Raw genomic sequence first — 11946 nt, forward strand, 5'->3', positions numbered from 1 at the left:
CGTTGGCCTCCTCTCAAAGTTTTGATAAGTTTGTTTATCCGACACAGATGTGGACAACACTGCGGAAACAGACAATTCACAGATGCGTGTCAGTGTGTGACAGAGACAGAGAGATGGAGAGAGAGACAGACAGACAGACAGACAGACAGACTCTCACTCAGCTACAGCCAAAGGGAGTGAAATCGAGGAATAAAGAGAGAGACAGAGAGAGAGAGAGAGAGAGAGAGAGAAAAAGAGTTAGAGAGAGACACACAGTAGGAGGGAGAGAGAGAGAACATGCAAGCGTATACACAACGCCGGTCTTGTTGATGTGGTTCACTATTAGTGCACCTGTAAAGAGAACTATTTAAGCCTACGGCGCATGCATGAAGCAGTTTACGTGTTTGCGTTTGTTTGTGGATAAATGTTGACGGTGGTGACATTCCTATCCTGACAGAAGCCCGCCAGGAATTCTCTGGTAGGAGTGGCAGGCATGAGGTCTGTCTTTAGCACACAACACACACGCGCATGGCCACGCACACAAACACATATTCACAGACACACAGACACGCACACTTCGGACCATGAAAATGTAATGCACATAATATACTACCTACGTATGGTATACACACACACACACACACACATACACTGCAACAAGACCCGCCCTGACATGAGGATAAACTCTTGCCGACACACACTTCATGTTTGGACGCTGGAGCTCGTTAACGCTGGAAAAGACGCTCAGAGGGTTGTGTAACATGAGCAGAGAGAGAGAGAGAGAGAGAGAGAGAGGACGGTAACCTGATGTCCCAAGAGTTTTCTGAACAGCGAACTTGTTCCCATTGAAGTTTAGAGAAACCCCTTCTCACCCCCCTGAACCCCCCCCCCCCCCCATCTTTACCTTCCCCCTCTCCTCTCCTGTCCTGTCCTCTCCTCTCCTATACAGTCTCTGATTGACCACGGTTATCAGATTGGGGACCAGGAGGAAAGAGGCAGAACAGAACACAACACAACATAACAGAGTCCATATGAGGATTATGCATCCATCACTGATCTCTGATCTTTCTCTGTTGAATTTTGTGTCCCCTCGAGGGGAGCCGCCGGGCCTGCTGGTGACTTCAATTGCAATTCAGAAGCTCCACTTTCACTTAATGACAGGTATGAAGAAAACAATTTTTGGAGTGACACATCTGACTCTCTGTTCCACACCGCACCACCCACACACACACACAGACGCACACACACACACACACAAACACACACACACACACACACAGACGCAAACGCACACGCACACGCACACACACACACACACACACACACACACACACACACACACACACACACACACACACACACACACACACACACACACACACACACACACACACACACACACACACACACACACACAATTTCACTTAACTCCAAATCAAACAGCACAGAACTCACCACCCTATAAGGGCTCCTTCTCCCAGCTCGCTTGGTTTAAGTGTAAAGTTCCACAGAAAGTCTGTCAACAGTATATTCCACCTCACACACACACCCCCACACACCCACACACACACACACACACAAACACTCTCCAGGAGTTCCAAAGCAGCGGAATTATCCCAAAGTGCAAAACTCCCCACTCCAATAGGCTCCTTTGCTTGTTAAAGCTGTGAATCCAGGTCTGGGGCCATCCACGCTCTGTCTGTCTCCCACCCACACTCTTTGGGAAATGAATTGTTCTGAAAGTTTTAGTGAGAGAGAGTCCCAAAGCCTGCTCCCACCCTCCTGTGTGGCTCGCCTGCAGGTCCTAGTGCCTACCCACTTCTTCCACGCCCCTCTCAACCACACGTGCGCGCCTCTTGCTCGCTACAGACGTATATATACCTGCTGCTGGAGGCAGGAGGAGGTGATTGATGGACTCCGCTGTGAACACTTTGACCTGCTTGGATGACTCAACCTCTTCCTCCGCCGTGCAGCGGGGATCACAGTTTTTAATGTAGCGGACGGACGTTACGTGACGTCACGTCAGACCTTGGCGTCTGATTGAACAGCTACAGCTCTGTGAATATGAATGAACCTGAGTCACTCCCTGGACATATACAAATGAGAACTTCACATGTCCTGCCATTGGCAGTTCGGTAGATTACCAGTGCATTGTCGGAACATCGTCAATGAGAAAGGGGGACGGGGCATTAGATAAAGGTCACTTTATCACTTATTTTCAGTAGCAAAGCAGTAGGAAAAGATCAGGAAAGCGTGAAGAGTTGGAATGGCACATCTGTATGTACCCTTGAGGTCAGAGGTCATCGATATGTCCGTACATGTACAGTACGTAAGAGTTGGCCTCATCCGTGGCAAATTCCAGATCCTTTTACACGCCATTATAATGTTCTTATTTTCATCATAAGACCCAATTACTGAATGTCAGTCTCTTCAGAATATGATACAGAATATGATAGTGATTATTATTGGAATATGAATATGACACTGATTTACTGACACTATGGAGTCCCACTAGGCCAGCGGTTCTTAGACGTATTATTTCCAAGGACTCCCATAACTCAGAGAGTGTACACAATACACATGCCGTGTACATTTAGAGCTAGCTCTTTGTGTGTTTGTGTTACTCATTTTGTATGTCTGTGGCAAAAATAGAATTTTGACAAATGTCCGCCACAAGCCAGCATGACGATGACCCCTGGCCTGGACCTACGCGTACCCTTGGGGTATGTCCTGTGTAGTTACTTCCAGATAGCCACGTGAAAACTATAGCATCACTTTCATAACAGGTGAAAATTCAGCAAAAACTAGGTGATCGTTTGATACAGTGTCATGTCCAAGGTGATGGAGATGGTTGTTTTGAGTAGAATTGAGAGGTTACTTGGCACAGACCTGTATATTTGCACTAAAATAAATACTGGATAACTATAACAGACACAATTTATGATTGTGCCTGTTATAGTTATGCTGATGTATAAATTGTACTGCTTTGACTAACCCATATACAGTTTGTATAGATTCTCTTCCAAACTGTGGAAGCATTGGCGGACTTGTCTGCATGTTAGACATTGAAAACTTGTATTTATTTTTTCTTTCTTTTCTACTGTAATGTATGGGTTTTATACTGTGATGTATTTATTTTTTCTGTGATATGGGACTGAAATAAAGTATTGATTGATTGATTGATACACATATCTCACGACACGTCATGTCCTATTGTCCAGAATAGAAGAGAAGAAAAAAGGAGCAGACCAGGAGCCTTGCGGAGTGCTAAACTAAACAAATTATCTTTGAGAGACTACATTTGCCGTGTGGAATTTGTGCTGGCGCTCGCAAAGCAATCACAGAGAATGCTGTGTGGAATCCAGCTACATTTATGGCGTTTTACAAGAATGGAGGTTTGATGGTCCGCTGCAGTCAACAGCTGGTAACTTGTATTAAAGGTGAATTGGGCAATTTGTCATTGAGAAACAATGAAGCAACACGTAGAGCTCAATTAACCACATGAACCCTATCATCCCTATTGTGGGCATGTCATAATATGCCAAGGTCTGGCACTAGGCAAGCCGTCGCCCCAAAAATAGCTGATCTACAAGCTTGTAGATTGGCTAGTTATTTGTGTAGAGGGAAAAACAAGTATGGACCCCTGGGGAACCCCGGTCATCTGCAATAAGTATAGGGTTTAAGCGCTTACCTCCTCTTGTACATAGAATACACCGTTTGTACAACGTTAGGTAGCAGCTACTGGGGGGGAAAAGATTTAATGCTGCTGGTATGTGGAAATAAAGGTAATGGGTCGCGCACACCAAGACTGCGTTCTAGTTTTTATTCTTGCATGATGGATCGAAGACAAACATTTCGGCTATGTAAAATATATCAAGATTATCTGTACATTCGATGACGCTCTTTAATTTATTGTATTCTCTCCTTGCTCTCTTCTAGTTCTTAATTCTTATCCTTTCTTTCATGTTTTTATCATTATTCTACTGTTGTTATTGTCTATGCTGCTGCATAGTCTGAAGGAAGCCAAACCAAAAGAAGTTGTACTCTTAAAGCATGTACTGTAACATAAGGTAACAATAAAGTACAACCTTGAACCTTGAATGGACCAGCTGGCATCCCTGTCTTGGGCATAATAGGTGAACATTCGCCATTCTGAACTTGTAGATACGTGTATTTTCACTATTTGACGTACAACAACGAAGTGGTTAAATGAAATGAATGCTGAGGATGTGGCTGTGTGCTGTATATCCACTAGAGTAGGCAACCATATTATCCCCTCACCCACCCTGGGTAGAGAGACCAGCCAGGCAGCCACACCCTGCATTCAATAGGGGCCTAGGCTCCAGTATCAAAACAGTCACTCTTACTGTCATCTCTCTCCATCTCTCTCTCTCTCTCTCTCTCTCTCTCTCTCTGAACCTCTTTCTATCTCACTCTGTACCTCTCACTCTTTCTCTCTCTTGTTTACGCATCTTTGTTTCCCCCTGCCCTCTATATGTCTTGCCATCTCACTATCTGTGGCCCTGTGTGTGTGTGTGTGTGTGTGTCTTTCTCCCAGCTCCCTCTCTGACCTGAACGATATCACTGTCAGAGCCCCTGGCGATGGGCAGACAGACATCCCACCCCTCCGCACCGACAGAGAGAGAGAGAGAGAGAGAGAGAGAGAGAGAGAGAGAGAAAGGAAGGATTGTGTGTCAGTGTCATCCTCTCCTCCTCTTCCTGGGAAAATGGAATTCCTTTGCGTTGGTTTTGCGATGCTGTGTGTGTTAATGAGAAACTTTAACAGGCAGTAAACAGAGGCCCTTCACAAGAGATGTAACGCAGGTGACAACTCGAGAAGGCTCAAGAATTCTGAACCCCCACACTCTCATCTGCTCAGACAAACAAACAAAAAAAAGAAACGACTTTTGTTTGACAATTTCTGATTGAGTGTGTCTGTGTTTGATTGTGAGGTGTGTGTGTGTGTGTGTGTGTATTTGTGTGCGTGTGTGTGTGTGTGTGTGTGTGTGTGTGTGTGTGTGTGTGTGTGTGTGTGCGTGCATGCTCGTTCGTGTGTCTGTGTGTGTGCGCGAGTGCAATGTCAGTGTGCGTATTTGTTCGTGTGTGTGTGTGGTTGTGTGGGTGTGATGCTGTCAAATGTGCCTGGGTCCTTGTTATCAAGGCTGCAGTCTGAAAGGGGAAACTCCAGACTGTGAACTTTGAACCCGCGGCCCACTCTGGGCTGGCCACGGGTGAGAAAGGCTGAGGAGGGGTGAGTGCTTTGGGCTGCAAGGGCTGGACCAGAGGTCAAGAGTGCACCCATATCCTCATGTTTCAAGGATTCCGACACATGGGACAGAGTCATGTGTGTGTGTGTGTGTGTCCACAGCTTAAGTTATACTTAGTAAGTTAGTACTAACACTCAGTTGTGTGCGGGTGTCACGCAGCAAAAATAGCCGATCTACAAGCTTACTGTCGACTATTTTCAGTGTAAGACACCGGTAGTAGAAGTCAGGAATATGTGCGAGCATGAGAGTGGTAAATAAAACGGCAATCTGTGCTTCTATGTTTACTCCTACTAATAACAACGTTACATGTTTAAGGCAGTAGCACTGTCTGAAAGATTCTGTTGTTGGCAGAATCTTTCTTGAGAGATTCATAACATGGTAAATTGTGCCTTACTGTATATACTGTAGCGCCATTACATTCACACACCGATGGAGGAGGAAACCATGCAAAGCACCAACCTGCACATCAAAAGAGGTTCAAGTGTCTTGCTCAAGGACACTTTGACACTAACCCACTGGGAATCGGGAACCTTCCGATTCCCAGGCCTGGCTCCTGAGACACTGCTGCGCCTGTCAGAGTGTATTATGCATACGATATGACCTTGTTCCCGGCCCGGTCCTAAATGCAGCTTATTTACAATAAACAACAACATTGTTGCATGCGGCATGATCAGGTTTCTAAACCCCGGGGATTAGTCTAAAGCCTGAAACATACTCCACACGTACGTGAACAAGGGTGACAACGGCTGGCCCGGCCGCCGGCACAAACGCCGACAAATCCCTGGTGAACAAAAGTAAGGTTTACTGTTATGTATACCTGTGCGCGCAAGACCAAATAAAGAGCCATGAACCTTGGACATACTCAATGTGCTGTCTATAATATACACCGGTGGAGGTAATAAAACCCCAGAGAGTTACATTTAAAAGTACGCAGCCTGTCAGAGGGATGTTAAGAGAATGTTAAGAGAAATTCCTGAAGGCCATCTTTGGCAAAAATAGCGAAAATAGCAGATCTACTCGGGCGCAACAAAGCTCTCTTTAGCTACTAGAGATGTGTTGTACGACATGGATTTCTACACAGAGGACAAATGATTTCAATGTAAAATGTTGCGTTCAAGACAAAGGAGAGTTCGGAAAAAGGCAATTCTCCTGAATGCTGCCTTCGGGTATGGGATGGAAAAGGGGGGTATTTGCATTTCTTTCACCGTAGTAAATGTTAGATTCGTGGTCTGGAGAGGACAGTTTTTTACATGTGTGCACGTGCCAGCCTGGCCTGTTATATTCCGAGACATACAGCAACGGAGAACACAACTCAACTCATTCTGCGACACACGTCACGCTTAATGCGTCATGGGGCGATTTTCAAGCGACACATTCCAGCCTTTAATTAGTGACGCGCAAAATCGATTTGGGTTCAGATCCCACGTAGGACATGAAAAGTGCGAATTGCAGCTTTAAACACAATTTGTATTTTCACTTTCGAGGAGGTTAAACGATGGCATAATGCAGAGTTAAATGGTTTTTTCCCGATGCCTTACGAACATGAGCACGCTCACATCAATGCGATAATAAGGTTTGTGGTTGCGTCAGCGGTGATTAATTCGCTGCTGCAGTAGAAAGCATTCCTTCCCCGAGGGCCAAAAGTTTGTCATGTTTTCATGAGATTTCACATTAAGTCTGCCACCACAGCACATTCCTCCAAAGCTACTGTTATTGTGTGCGTGTGCGTGTGAGAGAGAGAGTGTGTGTGTGTGCGCGTGCATATGGGCATGTGAGTGCGGTGATGTATACTGCAGTGTAAGAAATTGTATTCATAGTATTCATACACAATTCAAGACCCTTTGCGAGGGTGTGCATGTGTGCACGTGTGCACCTTGTGTGTGTGTGTGTGTGTGTGTGTGTGTGTGCTCGCGTGCGTGCCCATGAGGTACAATGTGGGATTATAATGATAAAGCACTAATGTGCTGTCGTCTCTTTACAGGTCCATAATAACCAGTCAATGCCCGTATAGGAATGGAGATTTGTTGTGAGAGAATTTGACACGGCGCTGATTTACAGCACGGTATTTAGACACCAACTTCACGGTACAATCCTGGGCGTTAAAGGAGCACTTCACCCATTTTCAACATTAACTTCATATAATTGCTCCTAACTTATTATAAAGAATCTACTCAGTACTCACTCTGTGTCTCATTGGTGGGTTGTGGGAACGTTCAGAAACGATGCGCCCTTCTTTTCCTGGAACACCAGCATGCTGAAACAGCATGAATGAATTGTTCTTGCATGAATGAAGTGAGGGGCGCTCTTATCACCGTACATCATCATACTGTACATCATCTCATTCCGTCCAATCAGAATTTGCATCCTCACCTTCGTCATCAATGTTTGTGTTATGCAATGTTTGTGTTCACGAACAATCAAAATTGTCCATTCATAGTCAATAGCATTTGATGTTTGTGTTTGGACCAAAACTGTGGTACACCAAAAGCTGGACATAGGAGGGGCTAGCGCCCGTCAAAATTCATGGCGGCTGCCACATTCATTGCATATTCACTACCACTACGTTATGAGACGTGGATGCAGTTAATTGTGTTAATATAAGATGAAATCAGTAGCAAGATGTATTTATACTGGCCACATGACGGCTCACGTCGTCAATGTTTGTCTAACTGCTGCCCTAAACAAACATTAAAAGTCCATAGACTTGCCTGCCATTAGATTTTGTTTAGATTTAAAGTCTATATGACGTAATTTCAAAAGCCAGGCATTGGAGGGGCTAGTGCCCCTGAAAACATAACATTAACACTCTTGAAATGACCCGACGTGCTTACTGATGATACATCTACTGGTAGGCAGGTTTCTGAACTGTCCACCTCTGAGAAACCAATTATACGTTAAGGTATAATCAGAGTAATATACAGTAGTAAGAGAGTGGCGACACTAGCGTTGACTCCCTCTGAATGGGATAGTTCCAGTCATAGGAGTAATGTTTGGAACTATAGCCCATAGCACCCGCTTTGCGGTGAGATCAAAGTGTGTCTCTACTCTTCTACTCTACACTCTGGGTATAATGAAGATAGGCAGACAATTGGTCCTTTCATCTCTGAGACGGGTAGGCCTAATCCGTTTGTACCCTCTCAGAGTTAGGACTTGTGAAACGGGACATTTCGCAAACCGAGTACTCACTTTGGTACATTTTGATGCGAACACTCTTGTACTTTTACTAAAGTAGATTTTTAATACCGGGGAGTTACTTGGGAGTATTTCTGCATTGCAGTATTAATACTTTTACTTAAGTAAAACATTTGTGAGTACTTTCACCACCACTGCTCTGGTATTGTAAGAGTAGCCTCCAGATGACACAGTGCGGCAGAGTAAATCTGTCCTGTCTGTACATCCAAACACTAAACACCAGCCTAATCTCCAGCATGGCTCTTTAACAGCCGGATAATCTGTATCGATGCTATCTGACTGCGAGAAGCGGTTGGACAGGTTCCTCCTCACCACAAAGACACAGCTCCAGGCCTGCTCGCATCTCTACTGCTTATCTGCACACCCCCCCCCCCCCCACACACACACACACACACACACACACACACACACACACAGGCACACACACACGCACACGTGCACGCACGGACACACGCACACACACACACACACACACACACACACACACACACACACACACACACACACACACACACACACACACACACGTGCATTCCTCATTCATCTCACTCATGACAGTGTTGATGTTGTGCCTCGCTGGTTCTCTGAGCGTCCTGTGGTCGGCCATTTTGCGGCCCACTGCAGGCTGTGAAGGCGATGTTATAGATTACACTGTGTTCTTACATGTTGACAGATGGAGTGCAGAGATATAGCTTCCAATAGAGACTTGCAATGTTTGTGCGCGCGTACGTGTATGTGTGTATGCGCGCGTGTGTATGTGTGTATGTGTGCGTGCATGCGTGCGTGTGTGGTGTGGGATAACACATACCACTTGCACACGACACTCCCACCCAGAATTATCATGTAAAACCCATCAAAACAAATGTTGTACATGATAATACAACAAGACTCACAGGACTAAGAGTCAAAAAGTGCTAGACAGAAAGGTCACGGAGTCGCTCAAATAACCAAGGTCTTTTTCTTCCAAGGTTCAGAGTGCCAAACACGAGAAAGACCAGATTTAGCTTTCAGTGGTTTTACGCTAGATGGCATAAAACTGAGTCACCGTTTGATCATCCTTGAAAAGCATGCAGGAAAAAAAAAAAACTAAAGCGTCGATGGTTGCGGTTATACAAAATGTATGTTTTGGGTAAATCAAAATAAGATGAAGCCCAACACACACCGTCTGTGAACGCTGCGCGTCAAAACAGCTGCCTCCGTTATTTTCAATTAACCTATCCCGCGCGGCAATACTGTGCCGTGTCGCTGCGCACCCGCTTCACAGACGGTGTGTGTTGGGCTTCACACAGCCGGTTTACGGCCCGTGAGTTTTTGGTCTCCAAAATAAAAGTAGGGGGGTGAAATACATGTGGCAGGGAATGAATAAACAACAGCAACATGTTTTGACCAGACTGGGCTTCATCTGGCCAAGAGTGAGGGCCGATTCATACTCCTATTTTAGAGCTGAATAAAAGTCGGTTCGGCTCTGTAGAGCCTACAATTTGACGTAATTTGAGGTTCGGGGGGGGGGGGGGGGTACCGTCCTAAAGTCGGCTCTTCGGTGCTACTGAAAATGTCTAACGAGCCAAAATCATTTCGACACTACAGCGCCGAAACAGCAATAAAATAGGAGTATGAATCGGCCCTGAGCAGTTCTTTCTCTATGTCCAGGTTTTTTTCGCACTCCTTTCTCCAAAAGTTACAAGACACAAGTACATTATTTACAAAGCTTGGCCAGGCCATTGTGATGTGAGGGTGCAAGGTGTACTGTCCTTGGACGCCGGGCAATGTCAGAGGTTAAAGCCATGGTTCATATAACTTTAATTCTATGAACCTTGGCTTTAACCTCTGACATTGCAGATGATTGGATATCTCACATGGATGACTCACATGGATTGTTGTTATATCTTACACAAAGCATTCCATTACACAACTTTTCTATGTCGTCATAGTCGGGGCGAGATCTTGTACAGTATGTCCAAAACCTTTACTTTTCAAGAAAAAACTAAACTAAACATGTGTTCCAACAGATCCAAAGTATGTTATAGCGTGACTACCTTTTTTCACTGAAGAAAACTAAATAAAAACTAAGCTATAATGACTAAAACTAAGACTAAATGCACTGGCATTTTTGTCAATAAAATAAAAAACTAGACTAAATGTCTGGGAGGGACCAGCCATCACTGGACCAGCTATTCTGTCATCAAGAAGTTGGATTGAACAGCTGGTTTTGACCTGCATTTTGGTGACCATATGGGCTGCATGTGTGCGTGTGCATGTGTGTGTGTGTGTGTGTGTGTGTGTGTGCAGATGTCACAGCTAATACACCAGATATTGTTGTTGTTGATGAGGACAGTAGAGAAGTGACCATTTTGGAAGTGGCATGAACATTTGACCACAGTCTGGAAGAGGCATTAAGGTGCTTAAGTACCAGCGTCTTAAGGATGCTATTATACAGCTTAAGGCTACTAATGTAAACTATTTGTGTTCATATTTGGACAGCACTGTTGGAGTTTACACAAGAACGGCTCTGTGCGCTTCTCTGGAGTGTTGCGACGTGTAACATTGTGACATTGTGAGTATTGTCGGTTTAAACATCTAGTCAAATAACATTCTTCACAGCACATTCTATACATTCATTAAAACTATGAACTCTGACTGCAGGGGGATATATATATATATAATGATCATTATAACAATGTGCAAGACAATATTTAAAAAGAAGAACTTTATATTTGTGGACAATCAAAATATGTTGGAAATTTTAATGTGGTTTCATTAATAATAATCTTGATATGGCAGACTCACTATCTAGAAAATAAAAACATGGCACTTAATTTCAAATAGGTTGCAGACCCCCGTTATATGCGCTTCTTTTGGGATTATTTTTATAGACCTATTTACTTGTTTCTATGAGACATGGCAACAGCGGTCTCAGAGCACTTAAAATATTGAGATTTGAAATGGTCATAGTTCGCTCAATTCTCAACCTTTTAAAATTAAAACATCTCCATAATCCTTGGGAAGGTGCCGGTGGCATTTCAACTCATTCCGTGACTCTAATGAAATAAAATAAAATAAACGTTATTTTACAGCCGGTTTACGGCCCGTGAGTTTTTGGTCTCCAAAATAAAAGTAGGGGGGTGAAATACATGTGACAGGGAATGAATAAACAACAGCAACATGTTTTGACCAGACTGGGCTTCATCTGGCCAAGAGTGAGCAGTTCTTTCTCTATGTCCAGGTTTTTGTCTCCACCAGGCCGAAGGCATGGGGGGAGAGTATGTTTTGCACTCCGTCCGTCCGTCCGTGTGTGTGTCCGTCCGTGTGTCCGTCCGTGAGCAGCTAATCTCGGCCACCGTTAAATATTTTCTTGCACATTGTTATAATGATCATTATATATATCCCCCTGCAGTCAGAGTTCATAGTTTTAATGAATGTACAGAATGTGCTGTGAAGAATGTTATTTGACTAGATGTTTAAACCGACAATACTCACAATGTCACAATGTTACACGTCGCAATGTGAT

The 11946-nt window shown here is 44.3% G+C and overlaps 1 protein-coding gene across 1 annotated transcript in view; it reads right to left on the reverse strand.

Annotated features, from left to right (window-relative positions):
* ngfa (nerve growth factor a (beta polypeptide)) overlaps positions 1 to 1598 on the reverse strand; it is a 46814-nt gene extending 45216 nt beyond the window's left edge. The window contains exon 1 of the mRNA XM_083768838.1: positions 1435 to 1598. The gene's annotated coding sequence lies outside the window, so the exon portion shown is untranslated. The remainder of the gene's footprint in view (positions 1 to 1434) is intronic.
* Positions 1599 to 11946: the final 10348 nt, after the last annotated feature.

The sequence above is a fragment of the Protomyctophum parallelum genome (assembly GCF_964188405.1).
Source record: "Protomyctophum parallelum genome assembly, chromosome: 7".
Classification (NCBI taxonomy): domain Eukaryota; kingdom Metazoa; phylum Chordata; class Actinopteri; order Myctophiformes; family Myctophidae; genus Protomyctophum; species Protomyctophum parallelum.